Below are 22,003 nucleotides of genomic sequence, written 5' to 3'. Positions count from 1 at the left end.
AGATCAAGAAAGAATGTCCTTGTAAGCCTTCTTTGTGTACCCTCCCAATCATTAGCTCTTTCCCTCCTCCCTAAAGGGACCTATATGGTGACTTCTAACACTACAATTGGGAGTTTTATATAAATTGAAGTATGCTGCATGTCTTTTGTTTAAAAGTTTATGTGTGAGATTCATCCACATTGTTGCTTGTAGCTTTAACTTGTTCCTTTTCATTGTAGCTTTAACTTGTTCCTTTTCAGAGTATTCCATTGTATCAACACATCACAATTTGATGTTTTATTTTTGAAGGACATTTGGGTCATGTTCAATTTAGAGCTAACATGAACAATGAAGTTATGTTCATTCTTACACCAATTTCTTTGATCCATGGGTACATGAATTTTTCTTGGATATACATCAAAGACAACATGCTATGCTAGACATTAATTTAAAACGAGAAAGTTCTGTGAAGGCTTTTGTTCCTTTCGTTAATTTACATCCTAAATAGATTCCTGAATTAATGTGTTTCTAATAAATAAGCTAAAACTTACAAAATCAAGTAATAATTTAAAGACACAATAAATAATCCAAGCAATCAGAATCCTTAAGCAGTAACTGATGTTGAGATGGAAAAACACAAAAACATATCTGAAATTGAATTAGGTTCTAAGGTGTTACTGACATTACCTTAAAATGGAGTCATCAAAGGACAAAATTTTAAAATAACCCTGTAAGATTCTTAAATCCTAAAATTTAAGTGATTTCAAATTGTTAATTTTTCAGAACTACCTCTTTAATTCTTATAATTCAAGTTAACTTTACTTTGACCATATCCCATTTCTTGGTATATACTTAAACTTTTGGTTTCTACATATGCTAAGTTTTAAAAAGAAAAATTGTACTTTACTCTGTAGGCATTTTTTTTTAAAGATTTTATTTATTTATTTATTCATGAGAGCGAGAGCACAAGCAGGGGGTAGAGAGGCAGGGGCAGAGGGAGAGGGAGAAGCAGGCTTCCCACAGAGCAGGGAGCCCTATGCGGGACTTGATCCCAGGACCCCGGGATCATGATCTGAGCCAAAGGCAGACACTCAACTGACTGAGCCACCCAGGCACCCTGCAGGTTTTTTTTTTTTTAATCTAAGATGATCATAATTATTCTTAATTCTGCCTCTATAAGATCTCTTTTAAAGTATTCTGATATTACGATGGTTGGAATAGCAAATTGAAGATTGTGGCAGATAAAATACAAGTATTCCTTAATCATTAATAAATGCCAGCCACAGTTTTTGAAAGGAATTGCTACTCTTAAACTCTGCAAGAAATCCTTATTTTAGGATTATTTGAATTAAATTTCAGTGAATCCCAACATTGCATTCCCAATCCATAAGAGTAAATTAGTTCTAGTAATCTGGCCAGTAAAGCACTTACATATTAGCCTTTTTCTTAGCTTGTGTCCAACGTGTGGGCTCCCATTGTTAAAACAAGTATGTAAGCATATACTTAGAGAAATCAAAAGACTAAGACTTTATTACAAGTATTTATAGTCATTATTCATTATCAGTAGACCAATGATTATGCAGAGATTCTGTAACTCAGCTTGCAAATCATGTACTATATGTTTCTTATTATGTCACCCAATGTCTAGCTGTAGCAGTTTTATTTTTTAAAAGAGTAATACTTAATCCCTAGAATGTAACACAGGAATAAAATAGAAGAAAAAGTCACACTTAGGCAGGTGGCAAAACATCTGATATTTTCAAAATCATGAGAAAAGTCAGCAAGGGAGATGCCAAAATGGTAAGACCAGGTTTTTCAAAGTACTACTTGAGAGAAGTACTACCACTTAACTGCAAAGACTCTGATTAAATTAAATGATTCATCTTTTAAGGCACTGTTTAAATCTGAATTCCCCTATTCACATGATGAGAAAAGGCTTCACGTATCACCAATTACAGTGACCTTGCTCACCAGTGATGAACAATTGAATATAATGCAGTCTTAGCAATAGGCTGCATTATAATATGGACATTATTAAACATGACAGAAAACTGATCATTTTCCAGATAGTTTAGGCCAGTCACAGAGTAATCAATCAGATTGTTGTACAATTGATGACACAGAGGTCAGACAGTCCATATAACTAGGTTCTTTTTCATCCCACTATAGTTCACCCAGGTAATTCAATCATTATGACAGCCAAAATTTATGATTGATTAGGTGATTTTCAGTTCAGTTCTGAGACAGCCTACATCAACCCCATTGTTTACCATTCAGTACATTACTTTTCCATTTGAAATGAAACTGTCTCAGAGTGAGGAATAATTTTTGAGGCCAAATAGCTTTAATAGCTACTGAGTGGAAATGCTCACCAAAGTGTCATCAATCTGACTTAATCCTAGGACTGCTTTAATCCACCTCCACATGCGCTTCAAAATAATTAGACAATAATAGTGGGACAGAAGAACTCTAGGAGTGCGACTGATTTTTCCAATTAATGGTGCAATGGTCAGAGGGAGAATCACGTCTTTATGCTGATTGACAAAAATCAAAATTAAGTTAAATTCAAGTAATCCAGATCTTCAAAACAATGTTCAATTGTAACACAGTCTAGGGTTCTCTTGAGTTATGAAGATTTCCTTAAGAAGAAGCCACTTAAAACGAATTTTAAAGGATTTATGGTAGCAGGATAAAACACAGTGGGAGTTTATTCCTAGCAGAGCAAATTTCAAGATCATGGGTATAAGGGCATGAAAGAGCATACTGTATCCAGGGAACAGCACATAGGTCAGCCCTGCTGGAGCAAAGCAGGAGACACGGCCAGAGAGCAGCACATGGGTTCCAAAACTGAATTAAAAAGCTAAAAGTGCATCATTAAACTATGTTGGTGATGAATTTTAAGGAAGAAAGAGAGTACTCAGAAACACTGTTTTAAAATCACACTAGGTATCATGCAGAGAGGATTGATTCAAGTGGTTATGTCGGCAAATAGAAGGACTTGCAGAAAAGCCATCAGTCAAGTGAAGAAATAAGTTTTGACCTTGGGCAATAACTGGGATGGTCAGGAAGGTTCAGACGGGAATTGTTTAAAAAGTTGAATCATGAAACTTAACGATCACCTGAATACGGACAAGGTAAAGAGGAGATTCTAGAATGATACTTCAATTTCTGCCTTTGAGGGAAATATATGTCCCGTCTGAGAGAGGAGAAACAAAGTACCTGGGGTACGTCCACATGCAAGTTTCCAGTAGGCAGCTGCGATGTAAGATCTTGGACAAATGATTGAGCCAACTTACAGGCATACTTAAGGGGTAAAGCCACTCCAGGAAAGTGTACTCAAAAAGAAAAAGAACCAGACCCTGCAGAATACAGATAAGACCACAGAATACCAAAACGGGGAAGTAAAAAGTGATCCAGATTTGTTTCATCAGATAATCTTTGACATAACTATAGTGGTAGGAGGTAATTAGTCATGTTGACAGCCTAGCATTTCTGATAACTTAGACAATTACTAGTTCTGCATAGCAGGAACGTTCCCAGGCAGCCAAGGGTGGGGAGAATTTCAAGTTGGTAGAAGTAATCAGTACTGGCAATGCCACCAGGAGACAGGTATTAACTGACACATGAAAATGTTCATTAAGTATTGTGGAAGTCTTTGTTGAATTTAGCAGTGGTGGAAAGAACAAATATCCTGATAATACAAAAGGGACATCTGTTATGGGTTGAACTGTGTCTCCCAAAAAGATATGTAGAAGCTCTGATGTCCAGTATCTCAGAATGAGATCTTATTTGGAAACAGAATTGTTGCAGATAGAATTAAGATCACCAGATCAGGATTTGTCCTTGTGGCTAGTGCCCTTATATGGAAAGGGCCACATGAAGACATACCTAAGGAGAATACCACAAGAATGACAGAGAAGACCGGGGTGACCCAGCTGTAAACCAAGGAAGACCAAGAATTGACAGCCACCACCAGAAGGAAGCTAGGAAGGAGAGCCAAGGAAGGTTTCTGCCTGGAGTCTTAAAGGGACCATGGTCCTGCTATGATTGATTTCAGGCATCTAGCCTCACAGAACTATGAGAGAATTAATTTGTTGTTTTAAGCCCCCCCATCTGTGGTACATTGTTACAGCAGCCCCAGAAAATGGATACAGTTCAAAGCTCAACCCTGAGGTAAGGGGACAGTTGTGAACTAGGATATACCCGATCAGTTCTCACATCATCTCTTAATCACTGGAGATCTATGGTCCAAATTCAACAAAAGGCCTGAGTTAATTCAAATTTAATTGAGAAATCATTCATCTTTGTATTTTTCATCACATGATGTCAATAAACAAGTTAACTGAATTTATACTTCAAAAATAAATTTTCTTGTCATGTGCCTTACTTAAACACTGTTACACATGCAAGGTTAACTAGATAATTAAAGTCATTTCCTAGAAGATTAAGGTCAGAAAAAATAATTAACCTGAATCATCTAGGTGATAAATTTTTAAAAAGATAAAAAGGGAAGAACAGTGGTATTTTCTCTTGACCTGTGTATAAAAATGCTTCAATTTTCATGTGACTTTAAATGCACAGGCCCAGGGGTGCCTGGGTGGCTCAGTTGGTTGGGCGGCTGCCTTCCACTCAGGTCATGATTCCTGGAGTCCCAGGATCGAGCCCCGCATCGGGCTCCCTGCTCAGCGGGGAGTCTGCTTCTCCCTCTGACCCTCCCCCTGCTCGTGCTCTATCTCATTCTCTCTCTCAAATAAATAAATAATCTTAAAAAAAATAAAAATAAAAAATAATGCACAGGCTCAGCTCCATTTGAAAAAAATAAAAGTTTTCACAGAAGGGATGTGCAAAAGTTCTATTTTTTAAAGATATCCAGTAAGCTCACTTTTCATATTGTTTCCATTATCACTGTAGATCTCCTAGCAGTAAAGAATATCCTCATAATTTTTAAGCTAGTATTCCATATCTCAAAGTTCTTGGAATAACCTATGTGCTTTATGTTTGCATTCTTTCAGGAAAGGAAAATATAGATCTCAAGAAAGAAAAAATATATCCAGCACCTAAGGCAAAATGTAAGGCGAGAACACTCCAACAAAATCTAACTTGCACAATAAATCTGTTCTGTCAGATCCTTGACAGGCATGTTTATGTTGACCTCTTTTTGTTTGGAGAGGAAAGAAACTGGTGTTGATTGAAGGTTACAGTAGAATACAAAATAAATTGGGACATAAAATAGCAACATGGATTCCCCTGCCACACACACACCTCCCCAGGTCAGGACTCTATTTTTATTTCATTATGCTTAGAAATGCAAACTGCAGTGAATTTCCCTCTATATTTTCTTGTGAATGAGAAATGTTCTTTTCTTTGCAAGTTTCATGGACACTGGGAACGCTAATACAATAAATATTTCAATGCTTGATTATGGTTCTGTTCATCTTCAAGTATGCAAAATGTTTTATTCTGACGAATAAAAGCCCTAAGAAATTGGTGCCATTTACAGTAACCAACAGCTTTGTATCACACCTATCTATTCACTCCATCAAAGTCTGACTCTTCATTGAAAGTCATAGGACTTCTAAGTTTGTATGTAGGTCCATGAGCAGATGTATATGTATCTTCTGTTGTGTGTTTAAGATGTTAGATGTACTTAATACAAAACTTATTACTGCCTTTTTAATGAAACACGTTGGAGTCCCAGATTTCTTTTAATCCTCTTAAAGTGATAAAAATGTAGCTATACATAAACAGATCTGGACTTCACAAAGCACTCCTACAAAAATATAAAATACCTACCACAATAGCAAGAAAAAAGGAAAAGAAAAAAGGGATGGGAGATCAGAAATAATGATTATTTTGTACCTATGACAATTCTAATATTCTCTCAGGGAAAGACTCATTACTATCATATGTGGTTTTTTTCCAACATAAAGTTGTAACACACAACATGAAATAAAATTGATAAGAAGGTATCCTAAGCCTAAAATGTGGGTCTCATGGCTAAGGGAACGCTGCAGCTCGGTGGTGTGGGTATACCTGGGCGTCAGCCACACAGAGCGCCAGCCTGCACAGCAGCGTCTCCTGCCTCAAAGCCGTGCAGTTGGGCAGCCAGGCTCACAGATGACCATTAACAAAAAGGCCACTTGAGCCCGATGCTGGAGACTCAGACAGACATAATAAAATGCAAATTATACATTCCCTCTAACAGACAGAGATAAAGGCATCTGGGAGAAAAGAGTACTTCTTTGAGTTGGGGAGATCAAGAAATGCTCTGAGTTAGGGGCCCCTGGGTGGCTCAGTCAGTTAAGCGTCTGCCTTCAGCTCAGGTCATGATCCCAGGGTCCTGGGATGGAGCCCCACATCAGGCTCCCTGCTCGGTGGGGAGTCCGCTTCTCCCTCTCCCTCTCCCCGTGTGCACATCCTCACTCTCAAAAATAAATCTTTAATAAAAAAAAACCTTATTAAAAAAAAAAGAAATGCTCTGAGTTAACTAAACTTACCATGGTGATCATGTTGCAATATATACATACATCAAATTACGATGGTGTACATGTTCAATACAATGGTGTATATCAATGAGATCTCAATAAAACTGGAGGAAAAAATGCTCTGGGAAAGAGGTAACCTTTTAGCTGACTTTGAAGGATATACAGGATTTAAAAATACATCAGTGAAGATAAAGGAGCACCATGGGCAAAGGGAATATGGAAAAGTGCGGATAATAAAAGTATCTACTTTACAAATGAGAGGATCAAATAAGATGCTTTCTATGCAACTACTTCCCAAAATCTAATTTTATTATTGTGATAATAATAGCTGAAATGATAAAGTGGACAGACTGAGTTCAAAGCCTTGATAATTCCAGCAATTTTCCAGTTTGTTCCCAGTACCTTCAAAGCCCTGCTTAGGTGAAGCCCTATTTGAAGAAAACCACAAACTTTTGTTGAGAGGTATAAATTACTTCCAGGAACTTGAATAAATACAGCTAGGTTGCAGTAATTTTCATACGGATTTATAAATTTAATACAATCCCAATAGATATTTTTTAAATTGGCAAAATGTTGTAAAATATCTCTGAAAAAATAAAAGGGCAAGGATTGGGGTGCTTGGGTGGCTCAGATGGTTAAGTATCTGCCTTCAGCTCAGGTCATCATCTTTGGGTCCTGGGATTGAGCCCCACATTGGGTTCCCTGCTCAGCGGGGAGTCTTCTTCTCCCTCTCCCCCAACTTGTGCTTGTGCTCTCTCTCTGAAGTGAATAAAATCTCTTAAAAAGGAGCAGGGATTTAAAATTTGTGAAAAAAGTTTAGAACTGCTGTCTTACATATTAAAACAGCTTACAATTCTCTAACAGTTAAACTTGTGGAGTCAAGAATAAGGCCCTATAACAGGGACATTAAAAAATACGTAATTGAAGAGAATGAACAAAAATGGACAAATAGAGCTAAGTAATCTGTACTTGGTGAATGTAACAAGTCAAATAATTTCGGAAAGAAAGGTACTAACAAATTTTGTTACATCAACAGAGTTCCCACCAGATGTATCAACTTCAGAAAAGACATTTGTGGTTTGCAGCTGATGTAAAGGAAAATCTATTAGAGGCTTAATTGAAACAACCAAGTTCTGGCTGGAGAGCAGGAAGAGCTCCCAATCCAGCTTCTGAGCATAAGGTCACCTCCAGACAGCTTGGAGCATCTTAGACCAGAATATGGGCATGTATTCTACAAGCACAAGCCCAGTAATGACTCAAGACAGAAGGGAAAAAAAAGCCCCAAATGAAAACAACAGATATATAATTTTAAAGCAAAATACAGAGCTGCTGACAAGTATGGCAAACAAGATGTCAATAATATTTATTTGTCTAGGGATCATATGGCCAACTCTTACATAAACCTGGCTACCCACAAGCACTATGCTGAGAAATAATGAGAATTACTCAAAAATACCTTATGGTGCTTTTATGTTCCCCAGTTTTTCCCCTCTCCCGCCCCCATCCCCGGACTGTAAGTTCCCTTAGGGACAGGTACCTTGCTGATTTATTCTTGTATCTCCACCCCAGGAGAGAACCTGTTGCATGGTCGGAAATTAATCAATACTTAATGAACATGTGAATTAAAGTTTATGAGACTCCAAACTGTTTTTTAATATTCCCCCCAAATCTTTATCATTTTGTTATTTTTTAAATATGAAACTTTCTTTTTTGTTCTTACAGCTTCACACCTCCCACAGAGTACTGAGATGATGGCTTACAGAACTAGCTGATGCAGAAGAATCATCATGTTTTGTGATTTAAGCCAATAAATAAGCCATACCGTGAAAGAAAGTGATCATGCAACAGGGTTACCAAGAGAAATATAAGACTTGATCAAGACAAATATCAAACCAAACTATATTTTCTTATTTAACTACTTAAAAAGAATAGAGAATATATATATATATATACCATTAAGCTCTATCTCCAATAAAAATAGAAGCCTTTAAGAACCAAGAGACATAAATCAGTTTTCTCATATTCTGTTCACATTAATGTTTCCCAAAAGATAAGATTTTTTTAATGTGAGTCTTTCGTGAAAAGAATACATTTCAAAACACTAGTCTTCCTCTGAAGCAGCAGCAGAGAAAACTAGAAATATTTAATAACTGCCATGGAAAGCTATAGCCTCACAGTGCTACTTGAGCAACCCCTGCTCCCTTTCCCTGTGATTCCAGAACTGTGTCTCCCTTCACTTGATTTATTCACTACCATATCAAAGGCCTATGATAATTCCTACTCTTCCAGAGCTCTGAGAGAATAGTAGAAACATTATACTTCAAAGAGCCCTGCTGTACAACCATAAAGCCACCAAAGCAGCAGTCAGATCTTTATTTTCCTTTCAGGGTGACTGATAAGAGACCAAGATTATAATAATAGCTACCCATTCTGAAGTGCCTGCCATGTATCAGCTACCACTCTTACTCTCTCTATATATAGTTTGTGTGTATATATCTAAATACACACACACACACACTTATATATGCAGTTTATATAAACACACATTTATATATATACAGTTTATGTATACACACACACAAACACACACACGTCTGTGTGTATCCCACTTAATCCTTAAAACAGCCTTACAAGACTGTTGTCATCCATTGTCTTCATTTTACAGATAAGGAAACTGAAGTACGTGGAATTAAGATCACTGAGTTAATTATTGGCCGTGACTGGGACATGGTTACTGTGATCCCAGATCTGACATTATTAACACAAGGCTCTGCTGCTTCAGTGGGGCAAGCATTCAACCATCCAGCCTTTCAAACCAAAGCAAAAAGATTCTTTTCCTCTGTCTAGTGTGCACATTTTGATCCAGGAATGGAGGCATTCCTATTTTTAGCTAGTTAAGTGGCTGAGGATTATCTCTCCCATCAAAATGATATTCCCCATGTGGTTGTATTGAATAAACTTATTAACAGTGAAGTTTTCTCAGGTAAACTTGAGCCTTCCCAAAATAGCTAATCTCCATGAAAGACCACCTTTAATTGGTTTAAGTCACAGCAGGTACAACTAAGATATTTAAAGTGTCCCATTACAATCCAAGAGATGAAGTCCTTTTGACCAAAGCTTTCTCTCTTTTTTTTTTTTTTCTTTTTTTCTTCTTCTGCTCTTGTTCAACCCCATTAGTAATTAGAGGATTTCTATATCAAGCGCTCAGGACCTGATCCAAACAGGATCATTCCTCTGTTCTTTCCTTTCACAAAATGCAAAGTTGGCTCCTGTTTTAACAGCTAGGCTTACTGCATCTGCACCACAGTTCACCAGCCAATAATTTCCATAGGTTTTTTTTAAGAAGAGTACAAAACAAACAGTACCCATAAAGCCTATAGGGGAAAAAAATGGTTCTAAGAAAAATACACAAGTACTTTTTAATATGAAATCAAAGTAGCCAACCTGCATATACTTCACACTTTATATTTTTATGCCAATCTTCTGGTCTCTATATGTTTGTTGAATTCCTACTATGTGCCAGACATTGTACTAGGTACAGTCCTAGGGAATATAGAAGGAAACAAAATTCCTTAACCTTTTGAAATGTACATTCTATAGCTGATGCAGAAGACAGAAAACAAAACAAGTACATAAATATGTAAGCATCTCATTTCAGATACTAGTAAGTGCTCTGAAGGAGAGACACGGTGTGACGTAAGAGGAAATGAGAAGCAATGACTGAGGAGGTAAGGTGGGATGTGGGGTAGGCAGAGAACAGATAGGGCCAGGCTTACACTAAAGATGCCTCTTGGTTGAGATCTGAAGGGTGAAAAAGGGCCAGCCTTTGGAGGGTCTGGGAAACAGTATTCCAGCCATTCCCCTCATTTATTCCTCCACATGACCCAATGAAATAAGCATTTTAGAGGAAGGGACACATTTCACAGTTAAGAACATTAAGCCTTCAAGACATTAAATGATTTACCCGAAGCCACCCACCAATCAATGTACCTATCAAAGATGAGGCAGGAACTATGACTCATAGCTATCAGTGCTCTCTTTCTTATCAATTCTCAATAATAAAACATCTACCTACAATAAAAGTCATGTTACTTTTCCATGTGTGGTTTTCCAGAAGGTTTAAGAAAAAAGATGAGAAACTCAAAAGCTTATTTTATACCTTGATAACTATATTCAAAGGTTGAATCATCCTACAAATGATTTGTGGTGACTTACCTTTGGACAACCAATAAAAACCAGTAAGCTAAAACTACATTTCTTGGTTTTAGAACACCATTTCTGCTATCCTATTAACTATTTGCTTAATATTAATGGCTTTTAGACTATGGTATAACAAGAAATAACATGCATTTTAAATACTTAAATGCAGTTGTGGTTACTATATATAACGTATGGGAAATGCACTATACAGTAACTACTTAAATACATAAATTTTATATTTATAAATACAATTTATTTCATAAATGGTTCAGTTGGAGTGATTTACAAAAAGGGAGCCAAAATAATAAATTGTTAGCATGCGAGGTAGGAACACTTTCAACCCACTGGTGAAATAAGTACATGTTTTTGAGAACCCTCAAATTATATCTTCAAATACTTAAACAACCAGAATACAGATTTTCAAAATTTGTAAACTGCTATTTATCCTTCACCTGCCACCCCCCTACACACAAATATATGAAATACACACATACCTACTAACTTCCTTCATACAGTCTAAACTATCTTCGCTATCCTCAAAAAAGGGTAAAGAGAGGATAGGGTGGCCCATGACTTCTGTGTTGTTGCAAGAATGAGAAATGTAGAAAATAGCTAGAAGTGCTCGACACATAATACAAAACTGATAAAAGCAGTTCTTTGTGCTTGGGTGAGAGAAAAGGGGAACATAGTAAGTATAGAGGCATTCTTGAAGACAGAGGGGCCCTTAATATCCACCCAAGGAAGGCACTTGGGCCCGAAGAGAATCTCATTCAGCTTCTGTCTGCTATCTGAATTTAGGTTTTGGTCAGAATACACTAGGGGGAGTTCTATTATTCTCTAAGTACCCCAAGTCATTCTCTTCTCCATCCTCTTGATCCTAAGGATTTTTAAATTTCCACATTTCGGTAGCTGCCATTTTAGTTAGTTCAAACAAGTAAAAGGGTACTGAAATAAGGTGTGTGGAAGAATTTAAAGTATTTAATAGTAGACTCACTTTCAGCACGTTCTAGCATCAAAGAAGGGTTTATGTGGTGAATTTTAGAGGTTTAGCACCTACTCCCCCCAAATTAGTTAAAGGTTTTCTGCCAGGCCATTCACTGCTCTAGGGAAATCCAACCACCCCCAGGCATAGACTAGAGAAGATCAACTTCCCAATACATGGATAACACATACTTGGGTCTGAGGTTTGAGAAGAATCAGTGTGATACATGGAATGTGCTTGGACTATGTTAAGAGAAATCTGGATTCAAATCTTTATTTTTTTTAATTTAATTTTATTATATGTTAATGACACTCATACCTATGTAAATTTGGAAAAAAATTTCCTTTGACCTTTAATTTCCTCATTTGTGAATATTAAACAGTACCCCAATCTTGCTGGGTTACTTCTATGATGAAATGCTGTAACATGTACAAAATGTTTAGCAAAGTTTTAGCAACATCAGGATTGGTCTTAAATATAAATATTTCAGTTGTCAGAAAGTAACTCTCAATTTTTCTTTTCATTGGAGAGAAGAGAGTTATTGTTCCTGGTTTAAGGTCAATGTACTGTGTTTACTATCAGAAGTCCCTGGGGAAGAGAAAAGAAAGCAGATGATCTGATCTAATCTCTTTCTCAAGAGGATAACTGGATCTTGAAGTAAATACAGGAATGATATTAGCTAGGAGGAAGGATCTTATCTATTGAATGTTCTTAACAGGATGTCCATAGTTATGAACTCCTTGTAGAAAGTAAACCTAGCATTAACACATTCATAAGAAATGACTCCCTGGAATAAGTCACACAAGTTAGGATCTTAGAGGATCCTCAGGACCCACTGTCCCATCTTTTATCAACCCATCCCTGAACTTTTGAAAATACACTCCATCATGGCAGAGCTAGGGTTAGGTAAAACTTTAAAAAGCATATTAATTAGGGTACCTGGGTGGCTCAGTTGGTTAAGCAACTGCCTTCGGCTCAGGTCATGATCCTGGAGTCCCGGGATCGAGTCCCGCATCAGGCTCCCTGCTCAGCGGGGAGTCTGCTTCTCCCTCTGACCCTCCCGACCCTACCCCCTCTCATGCTCTCTCTCTCTCTCAGTCTCTCTCTCAAATAAATAAATAAAATCTTTAAAAAAAAAAAGCATATTAATTAAAAGGATTTTCATCTACATTTGACTCTAGTTTATGGACTATAATATAGATCCATCCAGGTCAGTTTGCCATTTTCAGTATTTACAGATATTTTGAATGTTACTTGGTGCAGACGTTGAAAAGAAGATGTAAGTTGCCCGGCAATAATATTTTGGGGCTTGTTTTGTTTTTAGGAATTTTTTGTTTTCCTCTTTTTGTTTTTAGAAAATTTTCAACTACAACTCAATGACCTAATTTATAATTATAAAAATAATAAAAATATTTTGGAAATTGTGTTTCTTGGACAAAAATATCCATGGATTTCCATGCATTAATTGTGACTGTTCCCTAAAATACCAGAGTCCTGGTATTTTAACCAGGACTCTGTGAAACTATGGAAACTATGGAAAATTTACTTTAACATTCACCTCCATTTTCCAACTGAAACCAAAAGATGGAATTTCTGCCCCAGTTTTCTTCGTAAGGATGCTTTAGAGTCTCCTGATGACAGTTATAATTATTTTTAACATGTCAATGAGCACTAGTACAAGACCAAACAATGTGGGCCACAGAATGAGTAACTGAAATTACTAAAAGAAGTACACTGCTGGGCACCTGGGTGGCTCAGTTGGTTAAGCGACTGCCTTCGGCTCAGGTCATGATCCTAGAGTCCCAGGATCGAGTCCCGCATCGGGCTCTCTGCTCAGCAGGGAGTCTACTTCTCCCTCTGACCCTCCCCCCTCTCATGTGCTCTCTCGCTCTCATTCTCTCTCTCAAATAAATAAATAAAATCTTTAAAAAAAATAAAAAATAAAAATAAATAAATAAAAGAAGTACACTGCTTTATACGGAGTTGTCTTCCATACGTTAATTCTCCCAATACGTCGTAAGATAGGTACAATTATCTTTACTTTGCGGAAGAGTAAATTAGGCTTAATGGGAATAGCTGGCTAATCCCAAATCCTAAATTAAGGAATATGGAGGAGAAACCAAAAATATCAACTGAATATTAGAAGATCCAAGAAAAGGGTTTTTGAATGGTCAGGAACCATGAAAAGTCTGAGATGTTACTCTACGTACAAGTTAAGGAGTGGGCCTACCATAGTCCCGTGGCTGCTGATAGGACATAAGACTCCTGGGTCAAAGTCAAAGGACAGCTTATCACTGCAATAGCAGCAGTCAGAATGCCACCATTTGCATGGTTTCCCCAAGTTCCAACAGAGCAATAAAAAGGGGGCTCAGGTGACATTTGCACACATGGTGGGTTACAATCACAACACTGAGGATAGTGAACCATTCATAACAGGTAGTGTGAATGCTTATCTTCTGCTCCAGGCAGAGACACTGTCTCCATCTCCTAAAGCTGCTGACTATACAAATATTAAAAGTCCAGAACAAAGGCCGTCGGTGCCTCTCGAGGCATGAAGAAAGGGAGAGACCCACAGAGAATTGTTTCCCAATGATATATTACTTGTTTCACAGTCCCTTTCTATTTGCTGACAGTAATTAAATGTAATGATAAGTAAACACAGGTGGCAGTAAAAATGGCAGGGGTCTTGAACCATTCTGCAGCTCTTCAGGCCTCCACATGCAACTAAATAAGCAACCCTTTTCCACGCTGGGATTTATGGAGTGTTTAAAATGTGATTAATAATTGCAGGATAAGATGAAGAGTAATCTGAAAACTCTATTCTTGTGAGAATGTTCGCAGAAACTGATTATAAGATACAGAGGATACAAGCTAAATTAAAATAGCAGCTTTTAGATGCCATGACATTAGCATCTTTTTCATGCCCCCATTTGACATTTCCTTTTTTAAACCAGAGTATTAAAACAAGTTTCAAATAACAGAATTTTCCAGCAAAAACAACTATGATTTCTCTTTACTAGGATGACTGTTTCTAAAGCATCACACTGAGAGAATGTCTGAACTTGCTGTATCACTTCTCTATCAGAAGAAATTCTCATTCAGTTTGAATGGAACAACCTTGACTTAGCCATAATTAATCTCTATATTTGATATGTTCCTTTTACATTCTATGAGCAAGTAACAAAAGAGCTCTAATTGGCTAAAATTATAAATGCGATGCTGATATAAAATATCCATTAGCAGATATGTGGCCTATTTATAATTCTGCTAAAGCTGCCAACATTACCCTAATTCTTAGTATCAAATGACCAGATTAGTAGAGGACTTTTTACAGCTCATGGTACATTAAATGGCTATGATTAGAAGAAAAAAAAATTTTTTAAACTCATCTCCTAGTCGGATAGTTTTATAGACTCTGGCCCCACTCGTACATGGTCGCTTTTCTATTGTTAGTTTAAATCCTTATAGATATATTTGTTAATGATTCCAGAAAGCACACAATTTTAAAGTTCTGTTCATGAACTCAGATGTTTTTAAAAGGTCAACAAAATCTTACAGCATAACGGTCTTTTTACCTAAACTGAAGAGCTTTAGTAGGTGACACTGGTGCCTTACTTTTCTTAGCCTCCAATTTCTTCAACTGCCATGATGCCCATAGTTTCATTAGAGGTTCATCTCATTGAATTATGATATTTTAAAGGCACCTTCTCCCTGCATACTTAGTCACCAGGAGGTCCATAAAAGAACAAGGCATGTCAATTTTATTTTTAAAATTTTTTTTTTAATTTATTTTTTGACAGAGAGAGACATAGCAAGAGAGGGAACACAAGCAGGGGGAGTGGGAGAGGGAGAAGCAGGCTTCCCGTGGAGCATGGAGCCCGATGTGGGGCTCGATCCCAGGACCCTGGGATCACGACCTGAGCGAAAGGCAGACACTTAACGACTGAGCCACCCAGGCTCTCCAAGGCATGTCAATTTTAAAAGGGGTAAACTCTGAGTAAAAGTCAAGAGAAAGCAGATTTATGGCAGAGGCCTTCTTTTCTTCCCATCAATTACCTGTGTAGATCAATCTGCAGGGATACACCATCAAGACCTCAGTACCTGGAAACCATGGAGAATGTAAGGAACCAGTTCCTCCGTGAAAGGAATGAATACACCCTCTAACCGCCCCACAGTGTTAGGAGGGATGAATAGATATGTAACTGCAGAAGAGGAAAAAACAGGTACCACGACCAGGACCAACAGATAATGCCATAAATTCTCAGCTGGAAACCACCATAGCTGAACAAATAAAGCAATCGAGAAACTGACCAAACAGGCAGAGAAGTCGTTTCAAGGAGCCAACAGAACAGGTGGTAGGGTTTCAAACAGTATGAAAACCATGAGGCAGAAAACATAAAACTGCATGAAGATTCAGGATCAAAGTGTGCATAAAGCCAATGCCTTCTCAGCACAGATGGAACCTATGCATTCTCTTGTTCTCTTCACTTAATGTTTTTTTCTTCACTTAATGTTTTTTTTTTTTTCTTTTAAGATTTTATTTATTTATTTGAGAGAGAGAATGAGATAGAGAGAGCATGAGAGGGGTGGAGGGTCAGGAGAAGCAGACTCCCCGCTGAGCAGGGAGCCTGATGCCGGACTCGATCCCGGGGCTCCGGGATCATGACCTGAGCCGAAGGCAGCCGCTTAACCAACTGCGCCACCCAGGCGCCCCTTCACTTAATGGTTTTTAACTGGAGGTTATTTACATACATTAGGAACATGACGTCTTATCCTGTATTTTTACTTGTTTCAGAATAACAAATACTTTTTAGCATTATCTGTGTGTCAGGCCCTCTTATGAGCATTTTAAATATATTCTCTCATTCACGCCTCGCAAGAGGGCTAAGAAATAATTACCATAACAATCACCCCCAACTTTATGGATAAAGAAATTAAGACAAGGATATTTAGTAAATTTCCCCAAATCATACAGTTAGTGGACAGTATTGACTGGGATTTGAACCCAACCAGTCTGGCTGCAAAATCCATCGTTTAATCACTGAAAGTGCTCCCCATTTAGGGAATGTTTACAAATAAGGACATACCACAGGTCAGTGGCTCATGAAACGATTACTGCAGAAAATTTCTTAGCATGGGCACAGCCCACCATGTTTTAGAGCTATCAATACATATTCATATGTATACCTGTATGTGAATTTGTTTTCACCCTTATCTTTCCAAATATGAAGAGGAAGTCAGTTTAAGAGCAACAGATGAAATTCACTTAGGCATTGCAACTACTTCATAAAGAAGCAAAAGCTTTAAAAAATTCTTCTTCCACTATATAAATATCAAGTATTTTTCTTCACAAACTTAAGACACCAAAGATGTATTGCTGTTCCCAAGACACACACATTTGTACATACATATATCCTGCACCTGGTACACTAGAATAATGTCAACTGTGTTTACTTCAATAATTACCTTCAAACAAACACATGTAGTGATTTTATCTGAATGTCAGCTCCCACACGGCACTTTCCTTGTCTAGCTAAGGCCTTGAGGAAATAAATTAATGGATCAAAACCTGGGAAAATTCTAATCCGGCCCTTGAAACATTTAAGGAGATCTGGAATTTCTAAGATTTCCCCCGAGGTATTACATTCTTCTTTCCAAAGAACACTATTAAAAGGCACTTAAATCATACAAGAAAACAGTCATTAGAAATGACAAGGTGTTACAGACCCCATAAACCAGTAGGAAATTATTACTAATGTGGAACTAAATCAATTTTTGTGAACAGATCAAAGAAAGATTTTTTTTTTAATCTGTAACTTTACAAAATGCAGATGTCTGGGCTCTCTCCTGGAGATTCTGACTTAATTGGGCCTGGGTGTGGCTTAAGTATCCTGGATGTTTTATAGCTCTCTGGGCATTTCTCAAGTCTAACCCAGGTTGAGAATTATTGCTCTTAAAAGAATACTTTGCTTATGTGGACATTCAACCTTATGCTCTATGGAAATCATTAGCTAGTGTACTGGGGAGTCAGGGATAATGTAGAAAGTTGGCTGAATAGTACTTATGGACCATGATCATGACCAATAAATGGATGCCTAATATTTTGAGGTTCTTACCCACCGGTTAGCTTTAAATAAGAGTTTGGATGATGTAGGTCCCCTTGACTTTATAAAAAAGTACAAGCATATATAGTCTAACCAGGTAACCATTAACTGATGTTCATAGCTCAGTGACCCCATCCCCACCCCAGACATTACATGATAGAATCAAAAGCTTTAAATGTGGCAGGATCTGTGGTTACCCGTGACCTATTTTACTACTTCACCTTCCCTCGCAGTGTATGTGCTGTGCCCAGTCTCATGGAGGGGCAATTCCCCTAGAACTCACGGCACTTCGTGACGTCCTGCTTTTGCCTAAACTCTTCCCTATGGACTGGTGATACAAGTTTGCAAAGTAATTAGGAATATATGTTTTTCCTAGTTAACACTTACCAGCACTTATTGTGAACTGTATTTACATTAGGATAGATCCTAATATCCAAGTGCAGAGTAGAAAAGGTTGCATGATATGGGACCCAGGCTGACCAGATCCCAGCAAACTGTAACTACACCACCTGGATTAGGCAGCCTCCTTTGACCTGTGCCAAGAGAGCTGACTGATGGATTGGATACTATTCGTCTCTGATTTGGCACCTAAGTAATAGACACCACTTCCATCTACAGTCTAATGTCCAAAATGAGTCAAATAACCCCACTTAATAATAACAAGTAGGCTGGGAAGTGAGAAACTTGGCATGTGGAACAACTGAGCATCACCGCAGTGATTAGTTAGTAATGCTTTTACAAGACTAGAGGAGGGGTTCTGCATGTGTTTCCTGGTCCTTAATTAGGATCTTATAAATAAACTGATTTTACTTAGGTCCATTAGTACTATAATTCACCACTAGCTCTCTATGTGCCATAATTCCAAACACGGAAACCTATTATGGGGGGGGGGGGTTGTAATAACATTTGGCTGCTTATGAAATTGTTTAGGATTAGAATATTATGTTAAGAAGATCAAAGTTCCCATTTAGTCACTGCATGTTTCAGGAGTTTCCTATACTGCACCTCTAACCCCAGCTAACCTAGTTTACACCTAGCATCTGATAACAATGACAAAGCCTGGCTGTATCATAAGTCTCTTAATATCATTACCCAACACTTAAAGTATATGCTCCACTCTGAATAATCTTTGTTTACCTGGATACTTATTCTCATTGATCTAATTATTTTTTTGTCAATCTCTGCTTTTAGGACCCCCAAAATGCATTCCAGAGCTTTTCATTATTCACTCATTACTTTGCTTATCTGTTTGGGCTATAGTAGGTAAAGTACTTCATAGTAGGTAAAGTACTCTAAAAATAGTATTTTCCTCTCTGAAATATGTCTATAAAATTGAAAATCTACATTTAATGAATGCCTGCATATATAATTTGGTCCTACATAGCTGAGACCAAATTTTTTCTAGCTGTCCACAAACAGAACTAAATAGTTATATGAAGCAACATAGCACAGCTTTTCCTATATAGTTATTTAGCCATTGAGACTACAGATATTAAATAAATTTTAATATACTGGTATATATGAAATGCCAATGTGCCATTTATAAAGTAGATTAGACCATTATTAATTGAAACATTTAACTGATTTTAATGTAAAATTACCTGTGGCTAGTGGACATTATGAACTCAATAAACTTTAAATAACTTGGTGCCATACTTTATGGAAAATTCATGGATTGATTAGTTTCCATACAAAACAGGTTTCTGATGAGGAAATGAAAAAAAGTTTTCTTTAATGCACAAAAGAAGCATTAAAACACTGAAAGAACAAACTATTTTTTTCCCAAATACCAATGTACTACTGTAAGTGTTCAATGTAATCTATTTAGCCTACTTATAGCTAGAATATATATATATATATTTTTTTTTTAGCTTTTGGTCTGTTTTCCCTCAAGAGTCTTAATACAAAAATATCCCTTTGAAGTTAATTACATCTACCAATAACGTGGCATTTTCCACAGTACTCAGGTTGTAGAGTGATATTCTGTATAATGCAGGTGTGTATCCTCTATGGTGATCCAGTTGAGTGTGTGGATGATAAAAGGGACGGAAATTAAATAGGCTCCATAAAGCCCCTAAAGAGATCTTCTGCAACCTGAATAGAAGACCATTATGCAGTGAAATGCCATGCTCTGTTTGGACTCAAAAGGAAATAAAGGATCACCTCAAAAGAATTTTAATCCTCTGGCTTACTACATGATCTATATTCAACATACCAGCACAGACCTTGAGTCCTTCCATGATTAAAGCCAAATTTAATTAAACTTTTTAATTTGAGCAGAAAAACAGCACCTTCTTTCAGTGGTAGCCCTTGCTTTGCATGCTTAATCACATTGACATTACTTGCTAGTTCATCGAAGGACAGGTGTCCAGTTTCTTTCTACCTGTCCTAGCCAAAACCTGGCTCTCCCCTGCATCTCTCCCTCTCCATCTCACATATTTCTCATGATCTCATGGCAATGATGATATCATTCTTTTTCCTCCTCTAATCTTCTAGGTCATGTACGGTCTTAGAGCTTCACTGTAAAGCTGTGCGTGTGCGTGTGCATGTGTCTGTCTGTGTAAAGTGGTTTTGAGTGAATCAGGGAGGCATTAGAGACTTGGACAGAGGAATGAAATGATCAGACTTGTTTTAAAAAGATCACTGCAACTGAATGATGAGAAGAGACTGAAGGGATAGAAGAATAACATGAGGGAAATAGACTGTTGCAGTAACTCCCATGAGAGATGATGTTACCAGGCTAGTAACAGTAGAGGTGATGAAGAGAGGTCAGATTTTGGATATGTTTTGAAGATTAAGCCACCAAGATCTCTGACTAATTATATGAAGTGTATTGCCAAGTATATGAAGGATAAGAAAAAGATAAAACCCAAGGATGACTCAAGCTTTCTGATATGAGCAACTGAAAATAAACATGGAGTAGCCATCAGTAGGGTTGGAAAGGTTCAGGTGAAGGTTTGGGGAGAAGCAGATTAGGGACTTGGTTTGGAAAATACAATATTAACACTGAATTGTCTATTATATTTCTAAGTGGACATGCAGGCAATGGCCATATGGGACTGGAATACAGAAAAGATGTCTGGACTGATAAAATTTGAGATATAAAGGATTTTCAAGGATTAATTGGCATAACCATATAATCCCACAGAAGATACTACTCCTTTATACCTTGTATCATTTATAAAATACATCTTAATCAATGTAGCAATCATTAAATTAAATGAGAAATGTCAGAATTAGTTTAATTGCTTCAAACACTTAAATAGAAAATAAACATGTTCTACCAACTAATGAAAAAATTCAAAGTAAAAAAAAAAAAAACACCACCATCTATTTGATCTCCGTTGAGCTTGGCTATGGATCTCTTTCATCAGGGGCCAAAACCAGGCAAAACTTAACAGTATAAGTAATTTTGAATTCACTGCACCTGGTTTCCTCAGTCATTTGCATGAGACAAAAATCCAGATCAATCTTGAAGAGTCAACATGCGTAATCTGGCAGTGCGTCTGTACAAGAAGTATTTGGAAATTATCCAGTTAACTTGATCAACTGAGATTCTCAAGGCAAATAACTCAGGCTCAAAGATAGCACTGTTTAAGAAATATTTAATTATTAGATTTTGAACTTAAAGCTCCTTTATTATTTATTAATGGCGTATTACAGTGTTTCTTCATTGCTGGTTGGAAGGGAAAACTTACCCTCTGTACTAAAATAAAGAACAAATGCTCTAATGTTGATTAAACTTTATATAACTCCTTTATATAACTCTTTATATAACTCCTCTCCCCCTCCCCTCCAAATTAGAACAGGCAAGAGAATCTTAAGTTACTCTCAAATGTAAAATAAAGTTGGCTCATGATGGGAAAGAGGAATATTAGACCAAAATTGTTTTCTTTTAATAATATGGGCTTATTATACAAAACTGGTAAGTAATTAAATGAAACAAAAATCAAACAATTCTTTTCTGACATGAAAAATAATAGGCCTATTTTGCCAACAACCCCAGAAAATATTCCTTCAAGAAGTAGAGAGATGTTCAAAGAACATTCAAGAAAATACAGAAATTCAGACTGTACTCTTAAAAAATCATTCATGTTTTGAGGAAACATTAAAAAAAAAAAACTGATGAACAACAAAATGGACAACATTCCAAATGGCAAAATTGGATCTACAGGTCTTGTACTTTTCCCCAGTCACAGTTCAGAACAGAATGTGAAATGAAAATAGTACTATATTAGAAAAATTTTGTATTT

The sequence above is a fragment of the Mirounga leonina genome, unplaced genomic scaffold (genome assembly GCF_011800145.1).
Source record: "Mirounga leonina isolate KUSES-001 unplaced genomic scaffold, KU_Mleo_1.0 Mir_154, whole genome shotgun sequence".
Classification (NCBI taxonomy): domain Eukaryota; kingdom Metazoa; phylum Chordata; class Mammalia; order Carnivora; family Phocidae; genus Mirounga; species Mirounga leonina.
The sequence above is the reverse complement of the archived record's forward strand: the minus strand, read 5'-3'. Positions refer to the sequence as shown.